The 20,164-nt window shown below is 55.3% G+C and overlaps 1 protein-coding gene across 1 annotated transcript in view; it reads right to left on the reverse strand.

Annotated features, from left to right (window-relative positions):
- NTSR1 (neurotensin receptor 1) overlaps positions 1-20,164 on the reverse strand; it is an 86,424-nt gene that overhangs the window by 64,982 nt on the left and 1,278 nt on the right. The window lies entirely within an intron of this gene.

The raw sequence follows: 20,164 nt of genomic DNA on the forward strand, positions 1-20,164 counted from the left end.
TGGTCATAAGGAGCCCTAGGAGGGGGCGAAAGAGCCAGATGGCAGGGCCAGGCCTAGACTGACCCTGCCTTGGCCCTGAGGGCACCCTGAGCCTTGGGCAGCCCTTAGGCCTCACTGGGCCCCCAGCACCATCAGCTGTGATAGGAGGTGAGTGAGCGTGGGACCTGGTGCTGGGTCAGCCCACGGTGGGAACACCCAGAACACAGGTCTGTCCCTTTTCCCACTCGGCCCCACCCTCACCAGGGCACCCGTGCCCACCTGCCCTTGTTCAGTTCCCACACTGGCCCTCAGAAAACTGGCCGCTGCTGCCAGCCCACAGGTCCCCCTGCCACCACACCAGACACAGGTTTTGTGGTGAACCCATTTGTGGCTCAGGCACTCCCGCCTCCCCTCTAGAAACCCCCGTCCAGCCGCCCTCTCTAAGCTGGCCCCACAGTGGCCTCGATGCTGGAAGCGGGGGCTCAGAACACTGCCCAGCGGCCGCACCGCGCTGGAATCTCCTCAGACCCGCGCTGAGTGCCGATGACCCGGCTCCAGACCCGCCTGCAGTCCCTGCTGCTGTCTCTGGGGCAGAGCCCGCGGCCCCACGCGGTGACAGCCTGTGTGTCTTCAGTGTTTCCTCCTCTCTCGAGCTCACCGGCTCCTGGCACTCTGGGCTGGACTCGCTGGAACCCCCCACTTCCACCCAGTTCCTTGCTGTTCCCTGAGGGTGGAGAGAACACGGGGCCCTCAGGCCCTTCGGCCGCAGAGAGCGCGTCCACACGGTGATGGGTCTGTGGGGCTGGGAGCCGGCAGGAGCCCAGCTCAGGACGGGGGCAGCGGGAGCCTCATGGGCTCCTGTGTGGGACCCATGCGTCCGGTCCTGGCTTACGCAGGCAACCTGCTTCCCAGGTGGACGAGGTGGTCTCTCAGGGACCCCAGGCACGCCTTGAGCCTTGGAACCAAAGCAAATGGGTGACACAGGAAGCTTTCTCCCTCCGGCTGTGCACCCCAGCAAGCTCCTGCCAGGACCCCTTTCACTCAAGGCCACGGCTGTCCACAAAGCAGTTTTCAGGTGGGGCTCAGAGGGACAGGTGCACGTGCCATCATCTGGATCTGGTTCTCAAACCATTCCAGTGTGGATGGCGCCACATCCGAACCCCGGGCAGGAAGCACCCGGCCATCTGCAGCCTTCTCTACCGACGCCGCCAGGGCCAGGCTTGCCTTAGGTGCTGTGCCTCGGGGAGCGTGTCCTGTTGCAGCCCACCCAGTACACGAGAACTCTGTCCACATTGCCGAAGCCATTCCCAGCGTCTTTTTTGTGTTTGTTTTGAGACAGGGTCTCGCTCTGCGGTCCAGGCTGGAGCGAAATGGTGCCGTCACGGCTCACTGCAGCCTCGACCTCCCAGGCTCAAGTGAATCTCCTGCCTCAGCCTCCGGAGCGGGGCTACAGGCACCGGCCAGCAGTCCCGGCAACCCCAGTGTCCTCCAGCCTGCCATGCCCCGATGGCTGATTCTCCCGGGGACAGGCAGTGGGTGCAGGGCCAAGCAAGTTCCCGCGGGTGCCCCTTGGGTTTCCTTCGTAAGCAGCCCACCGTCCTGGGTCTGGTCTCAGATAGCAGCAATTTCTTGAGGGCAGGAGAAGTGAAAACAGGTTTTATTTATGGAAAAGTCGTCGCTGCAGTTCCCTTAACAAACGTAGGTCAATCTTCTGGCTCCTGGAGACTGAGCCTCTCGGGAGATCCCTCTCCTCAGAATCCTGCGCTGGGGTTTTAACTGCGGCTTCTGCAAGGTGATCCCAGCTGATAATTTTGGGGAGAGATCAGGAGAATGGAGGTCCCACAGGAAGGGCTGAGATGGTTCAGAATGGCTGCTCACCCTCGGGCTGGGATGGAGCTGCCCCAAGGGCAGGTGGGCGTGTCCATTTTATTCTACCCCAAATGCTGCCCCCACATTCTGGCCAAGCCCCCAGGGCAGGGACAGGGCAGGGACAGGGCTGCAGATCTCTTGGTCTAGGCAGTTGGTGGGCAGAGATTTCAGGGTGCAGGGCAGAGCCACTCAGAGTCCCCTGATCCCCGAGCCAGGGCCGGCCTCCTTTCCAGGCTCTTCCTGGGTCAGGTCATCCTGGCCACCACCGGCCTCCCTCCCCTTCCCTTCCTCCTCCTCCCCGCTCCCTCCTTCCTCCCTCCCCTTCCTTCTCTCCCTCCCTCCTTCCTCCCTCCCCTTCCCTCCCTTCTCCCCCTTCCTCCTTCCTTCTCCCCCTCCCTCCTTCCTCCCTCCCCCTCCCTCCTTCATCCCTCCCCTTCCCTCCCACTCCTTCCCTCTCCTTCCCCCTTTCTCCTCCTCCCTCCTTCCTCCCTCCTCCTCCTTCCTCCAGGCTTTCTGGGTTCGAGGCGGGGGACGGGAGGTGGTACCAATCAATAACACTCAGAGCTTAGGCGGCGGTGCCTGTGCCCACCAGAGTCTCCCTGTGCCACTGTGGGACGGACCCAGCAGGAACCAGCTGGCACCTCCAACCAGCAACTGGAAGACACTGAGCTCAGGGACAGCGCTGAGGCGTGGACAGGTGGGGGACAGTGCTGAGGCGTGGACAGGCGAGGTGGCTGGCTGGGTGGCTGCAGGGTTCTAAGGCTTGAATCCAGGGGACCTTGTTCCACCTTAGCCCCCAGGGAGCAAGAGGAGTGGGCAGTGACGGACCCGAGAGGCAGCTGAGGGGAGACCGGGCCCACCGCACAGTGGGCAGAGGGCAGCAAACTCCGAGCTGCTCCTTCCCGCCTTCCACGGTGAGAGGTCACTCCTGCCCCTGCTCCTCTTCCTACCCCCTTGCAGAGAGGCCAGAGTGATGCTGGTCTCGGGAATGTTCTAGGCAATTGAGCTGGGGCTGGGGGCTGGGGGGACCACCTCGGCCCCTTCCTGTTTCTCCCCTTGCACTTCTCTGGGGCTGTGGTGCTGGCTCTCCACGAGGAACAAGGGAGTCCCATCCTATGCCCCAGGGAGCAGCTCCCGAAGTGAGCTCTCGTGTGCTGGGAGGGGGGCCTGGTGCCCCTGCCTGTTCCCTTAAATTGTGGTGTTGCGGAGTCACTGATGGCCCCGAAAGGATATGTCCACTGGAACCTGTGTGACCTTATTTAGGAAAAGTGTGTGCAGACGTAGCTGAGGACTGTGTGAGGTGAGGTCACCCCCGATTAGAGTAGGCTCTAAATCTCATGACCAGCATCCTTAGATGACACAGACACACAGAGAGAAGCCACGTGGAGACAGAGGCAGACACGGGAGCGATTCGGCCACAAGCCAAGGAATCCAGGAGCCACCAGGAGCTGCAGGAGGCAGGAGGGTCCTCCCTGAGAGCTCCCGGGGACTGTGGGCCTCCAGAGCTTTGGAGGCCACGCTCCTGTGTTTGGAGCCTGCAGCCCTTTGCTCTGGCAGCCCAAGAGACTGCCCTGCACAGGAGACCCTCGGAGGCCTCTGCGGCTGTGCCTGACAGGCAGAGGCAGGAAAGGTGCTTGGGTTTGGAGCTGTCAACACGGTTCTCCGCCCCGGTGGTTTTGGCTGGAGGCTTTCTGAGCATCTCCGTGCTGATCAGACACAAACGCAGGTATTTTTCCTACATTAGATGGGTTCCTTTTTTTTTTTTTGTATTTTTAGTAGAGACAGGTTTCACCATGTTGGCCAGGCCAGTCTTGAACTCCTGAGCTTGGGATTTGCCCGCCTCAGCCTCCCAAAGTGCTGGGATTATAGGCGTAAGCCACTGCACCCAGCCAGATGGGCTCATTTTAAAGACGCTGTCAGGAAAATCCACTGCAGGAAGTTTAATGGGTGTTCACGTCGTCCAAGCGCCCTGCAGTTGCCCGCTTGGGGTCTGTGGCAAGCTCGCCAGGGTCGGGGCCCCGGAGGCCCTCACTGTTCCAGGCACGCTTCCTTGGGTTTGGGGCATGCTTCTGGGTTGCTGCACCCGCATCTGAGTGTTTGTCCCTGCCCTTCTGGGCCTCTGGGGTTGCAGGGGCCCCACTGTCCCAGGGCTCCACCAAGAGCGGCAGCCTTGCGAGCTGGGCCTGGGTACAGCAAGGGTCCTCTCGGCCCCTCCCAGGACTTGGGAGGCCGCAGCTCAGGGCTCCTGAGAGGACGGGCCACTTCGGCACAGCAGACTTCCAAGCAGGGCAGAATCGTGGGCCGTCAACCCTGTGCCAGGCCTGTGGGGACAGAGGGGCCTTCTGAGCGACCACTCCCTCTGCCTCCTACAAGCTGGCTGAAGACACTGGGCAGACACAGAGCTGCCAGACCCTTGTCCACGGCCCCTGCCATCTCTGCCTCCTGCTCCAGATGCTGCTGCCTCTATCCGACCTGCTGCCACACGAAGACCACCTGGAGACCACCCAGGAGCAAGTGTGTTCATCTGAAGCCGGCTTCAAAGCAGCCCCAGTGTTTCCCGTGCTCTGCCCTGCCTCCCCCAGCCCATCACAGGCACGGGAAACCAAGGGGCTCTGCTTGGGGGCTCCCTGTGCTGAGGACAGTCCAGAGAGGGGAGCTTCAGGCCGCTGGAAAGACCCCTGCCCCTGCTGGCCACTTCTGTGCTTGAAGGGTGCAGGGCGGGACGGCGGTGATGGGAACTGCTGGGGAGCCCCGGTCGGGGAGCCTGGATCTGGCCCTCCACCGTGGGGTCATCCCAGATGGAACGGCTTATTCCTGATCTGCAGGCAATAAATAGTGACCCCCGACAGCTGCTTCCTACCGTGTACATCCTGCTGGGCACACAGCCCGAGGCCGACAGGTGGACAAATGAGCGCTCCTCGCCCTGGCTCCCGGACAGCTCCTGGCGCGGCTCTGGAGTGACACGGCCCAGACGCGCTTGGGTTTCTCCCTGCCTCCCAGGAGCTGGGGACTTCGTGATTCTGCCAAACAACTGTGAAGGGACACCCTGGGGCAACAGTGTCCGGTGGCCGGTGTGAGCAGTTATGGCTAATTCCCGAGCAGGAATGATTCCTAAGCAGCCCCCGTACTCCCTGAATGCTGAGTCTGGAAGTGTGTGTTTTTAAGTAGAGGAACCATTCTTGAGTTATAAGAAAACAAGGCTCTCAAAAGAATTCTCTTAACCTTTGAATATATCAAAGGAGAGTTACTGAAATTTACAATATGTTCACCTTTTCACAGACAACAGGCTATAAACATTTAAGTCCAAATAATGTTGTTCTGTTTCATAAGCTTCAGTGTAAGATTTACCCAAACACATTGGTGTCCTCAGCCTGTGCTTCTTGGATAACTATTTCTTTGTTATGTGTTCTTTTGCAACATTGTTTTAATAATCCCTTTGAGCCCAGGTCTTTCATCATAGCTGCCTCAGATCTTTTGAAAGTAAGCAGTGTTTAAAATCTACGGATGACTTTCACTAGGGGTACTGGACTAGCTCTCCTGCCATAAACAACCACAAAATTGTACACGATGTATCAGGCACTGGACAAGCCTCAGGACTGTGTCCCCTGAGAGCAGGGATTCTAGCAGGGTGAGGCCATCACCACCACATCTCTGCTTGGGGACAGCGTCCTGATGGAGACGGAAGAGCTGAGGTCCAGGCAGACGTTGCTATCTGAGACGAGGAGGCAGAGGTCAGAGATGCGGCTGTGGCCGAGGCTGCATCTGCAGAGCCTGGGGCTGGAGAGGGAGGCTGCATGGTGAAGGTCCTCGGAAGCCTACACGGGCTTTCCTACGGGCTACGTGCTGGCCCGGCATGTACAGAACAAGACCACGAAAGGCTTATCGGAGGCGGCTGGCATCCGGGCAGAGCTAGAGGGAAGAAGCCTCATGAACACACCGAGCACCAACAGAGATGCCAGGAAGCCTTCCTCCTGTGGAAGAATAAGCCCTGAGTGGGGCCTCTGAACCCGCCCCAGCTAAGCCTAAAACCAAAGGGACAAACTCCACGGAGGAGGCTGAGCGTACACGCCGAGTTCTTCCAAGTGAGAAGGGATTGGAACATGTCTTGGGCTCTCTGTAGTTGCCTCAGCTAAGCACGAGAGCAAGCTGACCCATGCTCAAGAGGACGAGTCTGCCACCGCACTGCCTGCCAAGACAAGAACCACACGCTCCAGAGGAACACAGCACAGTCCGGTCTCTTCAGTGTGCCGTCTACAAGGTCTAGTATAGATCAAAGAACTGTCAGATACGCAAAGAAAGAAGGAAAATGTGACCCACTGACCAGAAAACAATGAGTCAATCGAAACAGACCTCAAGGTGGACAGTGAGAAGCAGGAGGTGTCAGGTGTAAATCAGCACGACTGAGCTCTGATCAGACTCTGACCACTCAGAGGCTTTACGGACAGTCCTGGCAACCATTCCAAGAGCAAATACTGAGAGATGGGTCTGAAGAAGTCGGTAGAGGACACTGGCTTCCTGGCTGGAGGACTAGGAAGAGGATCCCTGGAAACCAGAGAGTGGGAGGAAATCTCAGAGAGCACAGAGCTGAACAAGGGAACCCCCAGTGCTGTGTATGAGTCAGCACGAGTCCTGGGATTGCTGTACGTGAGGAACACACCCAAACAGTTATAGTCCAGGGCTTGAAACCATTAGGACGTAAGCCATCTCCAAGCGCCAAGCCTGCCCAAAATGGCACTTGCATGTGGAATGGCCGGGCAGCCCAGCAAAGACCTGAAAACAGGCCTGACGTTGAACCCTCCACAGACAGACGGTGAGACGGGAAAGCCACAGCTCCAACCATGCTGGCTGCCTCTCCAGAGGAGTTAACATAACCCAAGGAGCTACAACAAATTTCAAACTGTTAGGAAGTAATTCTGAATTAGCTAACATGAAAAGAACCATGGAAGTGGAACTAACTCTCAGGAAAAGTAATCAACACCTGCCACCCTCGAGATGACCCAGAGGGTGGAATGACCAGACAGAGACTTTAAGGCAGGCTTTGTAACCATGCTCCTTGATGTAAAGGTAACTCTCTTGAAATAAATGGCACAATGAAAGTGCTTAAAAGAGAAAAAGAAACTATATTAAAACAACCAATAAAAATTCTAGAATTAAATACTATAACACCATCAAACAAACTGACGTTCCTGCAATGATACACCCAGCAACGGTAGCACAACACGTGTGCTCAAGTGTGCACGTGATAGTCAACAGCACAGACCATTACCCTAAACCATGAAGCGAGAATTCACAAATTTCAGAATTTAAATCATGCAAGTTTGTTCTCTAAACATAACAGGGTTAATGTAGAAATGGATAACAAAATGACATCTGGAAAATCCCAAACACTTGGAAACTGAACAACACACTTCTAAGTAACTCAGAGTTTAAAGAGGGAGCCTCAAGAGATATGAGGAAATGTTTTGATCTAAATTACAAAACAATGTTAAAAAATTTTTGAATTGCCACTAAAGCAGGGTGGAGTAGGAGAATGTTTATAGCATTTCATGTTTACAGTAGAAAAGAATAAAGATCTTAAATCAATAATCTAAGCTTCCACCTTAGGAAATCTAGGAAAAGAAGAGCAAGCAGAAAACAGGAAATGAAGAAAGAAATAGAAATAAACAAAATTGAAAGCTAAAAGATAATAGAAAAGAATCCACGAAACCAAAAGCTCATTCTTGAAAAAGAACAATAATGTTGATAAAATCGTAGCCATATTGACCAAGGAGAAAAGAGGAGGCACAGATTCCTGAGATTAGAAATGAAAAAGGGGCTGCCGGGCGCGGTGGCTCAAGCCTGTAATCCCAGCACTTTGGGAGGCCGAGGCGGGTGGATCACGAGGTCAAGAGATCGAGACCATCCTGGTCAACATGGTGAAACCCCGTCTCTACTAAAAATACAAAACATTAGCTGGGCATGGTGGCGCGTGCCTGTAATCCCAGCTACTCAGGAGGCTGAGGCAGGAGAATTGCCTGAACCCAGGAGGCGGAGGTTGCGGTGAGCCGAGATCACGCCATTGCACTCCAGCCTGGGTAAAATGAGCGAAACCCCGTCTCAAAAAAAAAAAAAAAAGAAATGAAAAAGGGGACACTCTCATAGACCCCACACTCACTCAAAGGCTGATGAGAGAATACCACACATAAACGTATGTGCTAAAATTTGACAAAAAGATTATATGGACCGATTCCTCAAAAGATACAAATTAGTAACACTTACTCAAGGAGAAATATATAATGTGAATATTCCTTTGTCTTTTAAAATATATATTTTTTTGAGATGGAGTCTCACTCTGCCACCCAGGCTGGTGTATAGTGTGTGATCTTGGCTCACTGCAACCTCTGACTCCCAGACTCAAGAGATTCTCCTGCCTCAGCCACCTGAGTAGCCAGGACCACAGGCACACACCACCACACTCGGCTAATTTTTGTATTTTTAGTAGAGACAGGGTTTCACCATGTTGGCCAAGCTGGTCTGAAACGCCAGACCTCAGGTGATCCGCCTGCCTCGGCCTCCCACGGTGCTGGGATTACAGGCGTGAACCACTGTGTCCATTCTCTTTTAAAATAATTGAATTCATAGCTGTCTAGAGAACGTGCCAAAGCTTCTACACCTCTTACAGAAAACATGAAAGGAACAAGAACTTTCCAGCTCACTTTATGAGGCCCATATTATTCTGATACCAAATCCAGATAAAGATAACCCAAGAAAATAAAGTTATAGACCCATATTTCTCATGAGCATAGACACAAAAGTTCTCAACAAAATGCCAGCAAGCCAAAACCAGCTAATACATGACCAAATGAGGTTTGTTCCAGGAGTGTGAGGCTGGAAAATTAACCAAGGCTTTCCACTTATATTAGGCACCTAGAGTGGTCAAACTCACAGAGACAAGAAGTCGGACGGTGGGAGGAGGAAGTGGGGGCGAGTGTTTAACGGGTGCAGAGCTTCAGTTTGGGGCGATGAAAAGGGCCTGGAGGGGAGGGTGGGGACGGTCGCCTGACGATGTACTTGGTGCCACAGAACCGTGCACTTACACTGATTAAAGTGATAAATTGTATGTGATGTACATTTTACCACAACTGGAAAGTGATCAATATAATTCACCATATTAACTGACTAATGGAGAAAATCCACATGATCTTACCACATGACGAGACTGGAAATTCAGTGCACAAAATTTAACATTCATTGGCAATTAGGCAAAAAACCTCTCTGCCGGGCATGGTAGCTCATGCCTATAATCTCAGCACTTTGGGAGGCCGAGGTGGGTGGGTTGCCTGAGCTCAGGAGTTCGAGACCAGCCTGGGTGACGCGGTGAAACCCTGTCTCTACTAAAATACAAAAGATTAGCCAGGTGTGGAGGCAGGTGCCTGTAATCCCAGCTACCCAGGAGGCTGAGGCAGCAGAATCGCTTGAGCCCAGGAGGTGAAGGTGGCAGTGAGCTGAGATTGCACCAATGCACTCCAGCCTGGGCGACAGAGCAAGACTCTGTCTCAAAACAAAACAAAACCAAAACAGAAACTTTCTTTATTCCTAGGCAACATGACTGTCTATGTGGAAAATGCCAAGTAACTTACAAAAAAAATTAGAATTAATGAGTTTGTTTATCAAGGATGCAAAATACAAAGTCAGTATACAAAACTAATTAGCCATGAAAAACTGAAAATAGAAAATTTCGAGAAGGGTGCCATGTGCAATAGCACCAAAACCATGAATACTCAGGCATAAATCTAAAAAAATGAGTAGGATCTACTTGCTGAAAACCACTACTACTTATAAAATAAATCAAAGAAGACCCAGATAAATGGAAATGCCAAATCCGCCCCCCCCCCACATTAACAAAATCCCAGTCAAAATCCCAGCAGGCTTTTTTTGTAGCTAGCTGATTCTAAAATTTCCATAGAAACTGAAGGAACTAGAATAACCGAAAGAATTCTGAAAAAGAGAACAAAGTTGGAAGACTCACGCTACTTGAAAGACTTCCTGTAAAGCAAAGGCAATTAAGAGAGTGTGGGATTGAATCGCTTGAACCCAGGAGGCGGAGGTTACAGTGAGCTGAGATCACGCCGCTGCACTTCAGCCTGGGCGACAGAGCGAGACTCAGTCTCAAAAAAGTAATAATCATAAAAGGAAAGTAGATGTAGACCCACAGGTGTGGACTGCTTACTTATCTGGACCAAGGCACAAAGAAATGTCCATGGAAAAAGGGTCATCCTGTCACGGGATGCTGGCACATTTGCATATTCATATGCAAATGAGGACCTGTGCCTCACACCTAAGAGAAAAATGAGCTCAAGATGGCTGATAAACGTAAATGTAAAACTATACAACTTCTAGAAGATGGTACAGAAGAAAATCCTCGTGGCCTTGGGTAAGGCACTGAATTCTCAGACACGAAACCCAAAGAGTGATCCATAAAATTTTCGGTATGTCGGACTTTACCAAAACGACGCCTTTTTGCTGTGAAATACACTGTTAGGAGAAGGTGCAGAAAGCCACGTGGGGGGAAACAGCTGCACACCACATATCCGACAAAGGTCTTCTGTGCAGAATGTGTTTTTAAAACTCTCAAAACTGAACCGTAAGAAAACAACCCAATTTTTAAAAATGGCAAACAATTAGAACAGACATTTTAGCAAAGAGGGTAGGTAAATGCCACATAAACACAGGAAAAGATGCTTAACATCATCAGCCACTAGAGAAATGCAAACTGAAACCACAAGAAGATACGCTCCTATTAGTATGGGTAAATGAAAACTAAAAAAACTGCCAGAAAGCTAAAAAGTAAAAACTTCACACTGAATCAGAAAGACTGAAGACTTTCTGCCTGAGGCTGGGAGCAGGGTGGGTTTGGTGGCCCACACCTGTGATCCTAACACTTTGGGAGCCAAGGCAGGAAGATCGCTTGAATCCAGGGGTTTGAGACCAGCCTGGGCAACATGGGAAGACCCCATCTCCACAAAAAATACAAAAACATTAGCTGGGCATGGTGGCAGGTGCCTGTAATCCCAATTACCCAGGAGGCTGAGGCAGGAGAATCGCTCGAGCCTGGGAGGCAGAGGTTGCAGTGAGCTGAGATTGCACCATTGCACTCCAGCCGGGGCGACAGAGGGAGACCCTGTCTTGAAAGAAAAAAAAAAGGATTGGGAGCAAGGCAAGGATGTCTCCTGTCACCACGCCTACTCACCACCGTAAGTCATAGCCAGAGCAGCGGGGCAAGACCAAGAGCCAGCCGGACGCAGAGGGACCCCCGCTTCTGTGTGGGTTAGGGACCCCGGCTTCTGTGTGGGTTAGGGTGAGGGCGAGGGGCGTGCAAAACAGCGCATTGCACTGGAAACACCGGCAAGCACACACTTTCTGTATGACCCAGCAATCTGAAGCCTGTGTATTTACTCCCGAGAAATGAAAATGTATATTCACACAAAATCATTGTGTGTGAATATGTGTAGCTGCTTTATTCATCATCACCCAAACCTCAAACAACCCGGGTGTCCTTGGGTGGGCAAATCAACGAAATGTCCATCCGCACACGGACCCGACTCCGCAGGAACGAGGAATGCCCGTCAGCGCAGGCGACGGCTCTGAGGATGGAGTGGAGGAAGGCCGGCTCGAGAGGCCGCTTCCCAGCTGGCTCCACTCACAACATCCCAGGAAAGGCAAGGCTGCGGGGAAGGAGAGTGGACAGCCGGTGGAGGGGCCGGCATGGGGGCGGGTGGGCCGCAGGGTGACAGGGGCTGGGGCTGGGGGGATGGGGCTGGTCTCTGTCTTCCGAAGTGGAGATGCGCAATGGCATTTATCGAAGCTCACAGGTGCGAGCAAGCACAGGAGGGGGAATCGTACTGCGTGTCAATGGAAAAATGAAGTAAGAACCAAGAAAACCACGTCTCTGGTGTCCGACCACTCCTCACCACCTTCTCCACCCCAGCCTGGTCCAGGTCACCTGGTCCCCAGCATCTGGCTGCAGCTTCCCAACCATCCCCCTGACCCTGAAATGCATTCTCAGCAAAGCAGTCAGAACTGCCCCTTTAACATGTAAGTCGTATGGCGGCTCTGCCCAGAATCTCCCACAGCCACTCCCTTTTCCTAGAATAAAAGCCGTGGTGAGGGCTATGAGGCCCGCGTGGTCTGCCGTGGCTTCTGGCACGGCCCTCTGCTCGCTCTGCTGTGCCACCCCAACAGCCAGGCCAGCCCTGCTCCTCCAGCACACCCAGCATGTGCCTGCCCCAGGGCCTTTGCACCTGCTGTTCCCACACCTGGCATCTTCCCTGACACCCGCAGGAGCACTCCTGCAGGGTCTGCATGAGACCTTCCTGACCTGCCTACACCCCACGCTCCTCCGAGCGGTTTTCTCTGTGGCTCTTGTTACTCCCTGCCAGTCAGGTATTGTGCCTATTTATTTTGCTTATTTTCTGTCTTCTCTGATGGGACGTGAGTTCAGGGGGCCAGAAATTTTTGCCAGTTTTTCGGGCCACTGTGCCCCTGTCCCGGCAAGTAGTAGGTGTTCAGTGAATGAACAATGAGTGAAGGAGGGAAGAGGTTAGCCCAGGCGCTCAGAGAATTCCTCCTGCCTGGGGCGCCCCCAGCCCTCCCAAGCCCTGCTGCACGTCTGCTGTTTCGGAGGGGAGAACACGAATCGTGCACACTGGTGGTTGGGTCCCTCTTCCGCCCAGACACAGGCTCCAGCATTTTATGTCATTAACTCATGAGACCACAGGGCAATCCCTAGCTCCAGTTGGCTGATGGGGAAACAGAGGCACAGATGGTCACACCACTTTCCCAGAGTCCCACTACTGGCCAGCAGTGAAGCTGGGATTTGAACCTGGGTTCTGGCAAGCCAGCCGCTCCGTGTCACTGGGGACCTGAACCACTCATTCTCGGGAAGCATTCTCCTGGTCTCCTCCTTGCTCCCCTGCCTGCCTTCAGGAGCCAGCTCTGGGTACGCAGGACGTAGCCCCACAGGTGCCTGGGGATGTAAAGTCCCAAAGCAGGTACAGGTGGCTTCGGGGTGAGGGGTCAGCACGCCAGGCTCTCCAACCTGTGCCAGGTGCACATGGCACTCCGGACCCACGGATCTCTCCTCGGCCTCCTGGGGTGGGTGGTGGTGCCCCACTGGTGATGCTTTTGGGAAGAGCAGTGGGCACCGAGGTGGGGTAGGCGCCTTGGCCTTCTCTGGGCCTCAGTTTCTTCATTGACGCTGCGGAGCCCAGGGTCCCTCTCCAGAGCTGTGCATTCCCCTTGGGATGCTGCAGGGATGGGACCAGCCCCTCAGCCACTGCACCTTCACTGGCGGTGACAAGAGCAAATGCCAGGGCGTGGCTGGGGAACAGTAGGGGTGTCGGGGGCAGGCGGACCCCACAGCTGTGACCTCAGTGCCAAGAACCAGGATCTCCATTCCCCTCCGTGCCTCGCTTGCAGAGCTGCCACTGCATGGGCAGCAGCCTGGTCAGGGTGGGAGGGGCCGCAGCGTGGGGAGTTCAGGCCCCCAGGATTCCTTGGCTTCTTTTGGGCCTTTAAGCCCTTTGTGGCCATCCGGGGGAGGAAGACCTGGAGTGCACACAGGCCTGCGGGAGGGAGGACCCGGCCGCCCCACACAGCCTTGGGCCACGGCAGCTTGGCCACTGTCTGCTGCTGTTGTTTCTCACAGACTCACGGAGGCACGACTAACACGCCCGGGATCCACCCGTGACTAACACGCCTGAGGTCCACCCGTGACTAACACGCCTGAGGTCCACCTGCGACTAACACGCCTGGGATCCACCCGCAACTAACACGCCTGAGGTCCACCCCTCAATCTACAGCTCCACGAGCTTAGAGCCTCAACCAAGATACAGAATATTTCCGTCACCCCAGAGCTCCCAGCGCCCCTGTGGCCACCCCACCCCTCCTCCGACCTTCCCCCTGGCCCAATGGCTCATCCTTTTCCAGAACCTCAAGTTCTTGGACCACCCAGGGCCTTGGAGTCTGGGGTCTTTCACATAAAGCGCCTTCGTGAACCGCGTCTTCAAGGAGACCCGGGGAAGACAGATTCGCCAGTCTGAGTCATCATCTCCCTGAGCCGGAAAGCAGAAGAGAGGTCACCAGGTTCTGGGGGCCAGGGTTTAATGGGGACAGAGTTTTGGTTTGGGGAGAGAGAAGGTTCTGGAGGCAGATAGTGGCAATGTTTGCACAGCAATGTGAACGTGTTCCTCCCCGCTGAACTGTGCTGTCACCAACGGTAAGACGGCACATCTTATGCGCTGTGTGTTTCACCATGAGTTAAAAATAAAGAAAAGCTTTTTTCTTCTCTTAATATAAACTGCTAGAGAACCACGCGGGCATTTATTTCTGTGACAGAAAAACGAAGGCAGCCCCGGCCTTGTGCACAGGCCTCTCGGGCCCTGCTTAGCCCCGGCCGTCTGTGCCCATCAGCAGATGTGGCCAGATGGGAGCCCCGGTACCCCTGAGAACAGCCTGGAGACCCGAGGGCTGCTGCCTGAGGCCATGCCTCGCCTGTGGGGTGGCAAGTACAGGCGGCCATGCCCGCTTGCTGCCCTCAGCACCCACAGAACTGCAGGCACAGCCCCAGGACCCCGTTTGTTCCTGGAGTTGAATGTCCTCAGAATGCTGTCAGTCTGAGTGCAGGACGGCCCAGGAGAGCCGACCCTGGGTCCCGGTTCAGAGTTGTGAACAGGTGAGCCTGAACTGCTCTGGGGCAAGTCACTCCCGAGGACTCCAAGCCCACTCAGAGCCACTGTGGCCAGCTCTGAGCCCCACACACTCCCACCTTGCCCGTCACACCCAAAAGCCTGACCATTGTCCCATGGAGAGACCTCAGGGTCAGCCCAGGCCTCCCCAGCTGAGAGCCGCTCTAGGCCTGTCTCCAGCCACGTGATGTGCCCAGGTGGTCTGCCCTTGGCTTCATCTGGGACACGGGGTTAAGGGGTACAGACGGGGACACGCGTGGTCCGTCTGCACGTTCTCACCTGCCATCTCCTACCTGGCCCCAACAGGCAGGTCTGGTGCCTGGAACGAGCCCAAGGCCGCCTCCCTGTCCCGTCCTGCCCTCGATCCCTGCAGCCTCAGAGCTGCAGTCTGAACATCTGATTTCAGACGCCAAATTCTTTATTCCAACACAGAGCACCTTAACCTTTTGAAAACTTTTAATTACAACATTTTTCAAACATATACCTAGAATGTCATCAACACCCGCTTTCCACAATTACAGACTTCAGACCAATCTTGTCACCTCTGTGGCCGTCCTAGGGCCCCTCCCCCAGATCACGCTTCAGCAAATCTGAGACGCGGCATCATTCCGTCCATAAACACTTCCGTATGCACCTCTAAGAGATCAGGACCGTTTTGAAAACCATACCCACAATAACTCTGGACAACAAGAATTTGTGGCCATTCAACTTCCCAAACTTTTTAGCTGCTTCTCGGCATGAAGAACGATTGGCTTTGGTTCCAGGATTGTGTGACAGGTTGACTTGTCCAAGCCTTTGCTAAGAATCAAGACTGCCTGGGAGGCCGAGATGGGCGGATCACCTGAGGTCAGGAGTTCAAGACCAGCCTGGCCAACATGGGGAAACTCTGTCTTTACTAAAAATACAAAAATTAGCCAGGCGTGGTGGTGGGTGCCTGTAATCCCAGCTACTCGGGAGGCTGAGGCAGGAGAATCACTTGAACCTGGGAGGCGAAGGTTGCAGTGAGCCGAGATCACACCATCGCAGTCCAGCCTGGGTGACAAAAGCGAAACTCCATCTCAAAAAAAAAAAAAAATCAAGGCCACCATCTCTGGTTCCCTCACTGTTTGTCTGGAGGTGTTTCTTGTGGTCTGGGTTTTGCTGGCTGGATCCTAATGGGGCCTTTGTCCATGTTCCTCTGTCTCTGGTGTGTCCTGTGTGTGGCAGCGGCATCAGGGGCTCTGTCAGATTCAGTGGCTTTGATCCAAGGATGTCACGGGGTGTGTGCACACCAGGGCTCACCTCACACCTAACTCCCTCCCCTTCGTGACACTGGCGGCTGTCAAGAATCGGTGCATCTGTTAATTTATCAGGCTTGCGCCTGATGGTGGTATTCTAATAAAGACTCCCACTGCTTCTTCACTTACTGACAAACTGCCCTTCCTCTGCTCTTGGGACACTCTAAACTACCTTTTGAATAGAAAAGGCAGAGAAAATGCTCCCTTGTTTTCCTCTACAGGGTCCTGGCCTTTTCCGACTGGAGGAAGTGTGTGACTCTCGGCCCCGCACCAACAGCCCTCGACGCCCTGGGCTGGAGATGAGGACACCGTGGCTGCCACAGCTGGAGCGGGAGCTGCCCACAGCTGCATGGTGTGGGCCCCTCCCCGTCCCCAGGGGAGGTCAGAGTGGGGCAGGCTGTTCCCTGGTGTAAACGCCTCTGTCCCTAATGACCCCTCCAAGAACTCCTTCTTCTGCAACTTTCTTTCTTTTTTTTTTTCTTTGAGATTGAGTTTTGCTCTTGTTGCCCAGGCTGGAGTGTGGTGGCGGGATCTCCGCTTACAGCAACCTCTGTGAGCTCAAGCGATTCTCCTGCCTCAGCCTCCCGAGTAGCTGGGATTACAGGCGTCCTTCACCACACCAAGCCAGTTTTTGTATTTTTAGTAAATATGAGGTTTCGCCATGTTTGCCAGGCTGGTCTCGAACTCCTGACCTCAGGTGATCTGCCTGCCTTGGCCTCCCCAAGTGCTGGGATTACAGTCGTAAGCCACGTCGCCCAGCCTTTCCTGCAACTTTCTAACTTGAAAACGTTCCCGCTGCAGAACAGTTGCAGGAGGAAGACCCCGGACGCTCCGCTGCCCACGGCAGGTCTGCAGCCCAACGCCCGTGGCCCCGGGAGTGGTCCCTCACTTGATTCTTTACCTGCTTGCTCTCCTTCCACCTGGCCACGCCCTTTTTTCTGAACGGTCTGAGAATCAGTTGCAGACTCCACACTCTGAACACCCCTGTATCTTTCCTAAGAACAAGGGCGTGGCCTTCAGAGGTTGCTGGGTGTTGCCTGGAGCACGGGACGGAGCCCTGGAACAATCCGTGGCCCGAGTTCACTGGACTCCGTCTACTTCCCTGCCTCAGTGCTGCTCTTTCCCGGGATTCTGCCCTGAACGGCCGGGGTGTTGGCCAACTTGCCCTGCAATCTGTCTGCTCCTGGACGCCTCCGTAGCAGGGGCTGTGGTCACCAGTTTCTCCTGCAGGAGTCGAGGCCCCCTCTGTCCCGGGAGGGAGGGGTGCCCTCTGAGTGAAGAGCACTCCTGTTTGTACTAAGTATCAAGGAGGCTTTCCGAGGAAACGAAGGAGCAGACAGGGAGGCTGAGCCCGCAGGAGCAGGGCTCCCTTGGTGCAGGAAATGGCAGCGATGAAGGATGGTGAAAGGCACCTCACGGCCGCTCAGGAGGGTCTAATGGACTCGTGCCTTTGAGGCTGGGGGGGTTTGCTTTTGTGCGTGGCCATGGTGGGGGCGGGTCTCTCAAACCGTTTCAAAGGCTGCAGCCGTCTCATCAGATTTGAATGTGACACCGGAACTCACAGGCCCCTGGCACTGTGGGTCCTGGGCACACACACGTTCAGTACACACTCCGCGGACGGATGAGCGCGGGACTCTGCTGGTCCACAGCCTGCGCCATCAGCCCTGAGCCCCGCCACACAGCCCGTGCCACCAGGACCTTTCACCGCTGAGGTCAAAGCTGGGAGATTGGGCCCCGGCCATGGGGGACCAGACGAGGAGCAAGGTCCGTCTGCCTGTGCGGGCTCACACGTACGGGTGGATTAGAGAAGGGGCCGGGCATCCTGTAGGTCCCTGAGCCCCCAGCACCTCCTCCCAGTCGCCCTGCTGCACCGGGGCCAGGTCTGGGGCCTTTGGGAGGGTCCTGGGCACCGGGTCCTGCCTGCTGGCCTGAGAGCGCAGCTCCACTATCTACCCCCACCCCCCGCTACACACTCGGGAAAGTGTCCAGCCAGCTTCAGGGAGGATCATCCTGTTGCTCCAGAATGTTCTCACAAAGCTGCCTCATTTCCAAACACAATTTCTGTTTGCAGGTGCCCAGGCCAAAATTCTGCCGAGACACCAAGGCAGGAAGGGACCCCTGTTTTGGAAAGAGGGCCGTTTGCTTGGCCACTGCCCCAGCACTTCCAGACACGTCGCTGAGAGGGAGACACTTCCCTGAGGGTATCCAGCCCTCCTCAGCCAGACATCCCCATCTGAAAACAGCAGCTGTTCATGCAGATGTGCCAGTCGCCCAGAAGCCCACGCGGGAACATAAACCCCCTCATCTGGAAAAACCTCTCGTGAAATGGCGGATGGCAGGGCGGGGTGGAGGGAGGCCAGGCCTCTCTGACGAGGAATGTTCTTTTCAAGCCACATAGCAGCTGGCATCAGGGCCATGGGAAGCCCCAGGCCGTCAGCCTCGGATGGAGGAGTGCCCTTGTAATCAGCCACCCGTTAAAGAAAAATGGAAACGACGTTCTCCAAGGGTGTGGAGGAGGCCAGGAGCACCCAGCAATGCTTGGCCAGCACCGCGTCCGCAGGGCTGGGGTCTGTCCCAGTGTGGATGTGGCCTCTTTGAGTGGACGAGTGACCGTGGCTGGACATAGCGTAACTTGGCCCAATCTGCCTCGCAGGCTCTGAGCAATAAGGCTGGGCAGGTGGCGCTTTGGGAGGTGAAGGGATGTCCTGTAGGTGCCCAGTCCCAAGTGACCGGCCGGCAGAGAGGCCGAGCACAGGGAAGGACGCTTTCTGGGGGGCGGAGCCGAGCTGTTCTCACACCCCTGTGCTTTGCGGCTGTTTTTGAGGATTGCAGGAGGCCTGTGAGCTCCTGGCCTTTTGCCAGGGGAGAGGGCAGAGTGGGTGTCTGAGCAGGGGCACCTCCTGGGTGAGCAGTGACAGTGCTGACCCCTCCACTGCCCACCGTCTGAAGGGCTGAGTGGCTGCTGCCTCTGGTGACAGAGGGCCTCTCGCTACAGACTCTTGCTCCCACCAGTGCCTGTGGGAGGGGCCTCCCTGATGGGACACCTATAGCCACGAGTTCTACATGCAGCTGGGGGGACTAGGAGCTTAGTTCCAACCCCCCAACCCCCAGCCCACCAGGGTGGTGGCCAGTGGAGGGTCAGTTAGGGCCCAGGGAGTGACAGGCAGGTGACACCCTGCCTGGCACTGCTGCCTCCCCCCACTGGGCAAACTGGCATACATGGGATGCCCAGGCAGCTACAGAAGGTCAGCTGGAAGGCTGTCGATGGGGGTGTGGGGGGAGCCGGGGGAATGCCAGCCACCCAAACTGGGCAGAGGTGGGCAACTCTGCCTGGATCCTTCACTCCATGGCTTCCTTAGCTCACCCAGAATGGGGGAAACCCCACACCTCCAAGGCTGCTCAAGTCCAAGGTGTCATTCAAAGTGCCCAACCTGCCCTGACTTCCTTCTTGGACACCAGCCTCCCGCTAAGGGCTTTTGGTTTGACCAGCCCTCTTCTCCAGCGCTGGAGCCCCCCATGCCACGCACCTCTCAGCCAAACTGATTCCCAAGGGGGCTTCCCACCTGCGTTCCCACGGCGCTTTGCTCAGATCCTAGGAGGGCCCTTGGCTGCTCGGCTCCAGTTTTATGCACCTTACCACATGCCACCGCCACACGCAGATCCTCACAACCTTCCCAGCAGAAACACCGTCCCCACCATCCAGCACTAATGGCACCTGTGAGCGCTTCTATGTGTTAGGAGCCATGCAAACACTTCCCACGCGTTATCTCCTGAATGCTCTACCTTCTGAGGTCAATGCCGTGACCACCCCATCATGCAGACCCGAAAGCTGAGGCTAAACTAGGAACTGGCCCAAGGTAGCATCAGGTTCCACTGACTCCCATGTTTGGGCCAGGGGAGGCAACTGGGAAGCACTGGCAAAGCCAGTCTGGGGCTGCTCTGCAGAGGAGAGGAACATCACCTGTTGGGGACACAAAGCCTTTTGAGAAGCTGATGAAAGGGGCCTCTTCCTTCGGCGATGCCGGTGCCAGCACATATGTTTCCATTAGATCTTAAGGAATTCAGAGATGTCCAAGGCCCAGCCATGGACTCCAGGGAGGTCACAGGCATGGGCTCCATCCCCTCAACAGGAGGGGAGAAGACAGGAGCTGAGCCTGGCAACTCTGGATCCGCCCCAAGTTGCCCCAACCACCTTCCCAGCCTCACAGAAGGAGACTGTCTCTGTGGCCTCTCCCATGCCCCGCACCCAGAAGGCACACCACTGGCACTGCGTTTGGGGAAAACGGGGGGGGGGGGGGGGGGGGGGGGGGGGGG

This window comes from Sapajus apella, unplaced genomic scaffold, assembly GCF_009761245.1.
Source record: "Sapajus apella isolate SASKATOON/1434 unplaced genomic scaffold, GSC_monkey_1.0 scaffold96, whole genome shotgun sequence".
NCBI lineage: Eukaryota > Metazoa > Chordata > Mammalia > Primates > Cebidae > Sapajus > Sapajus apella.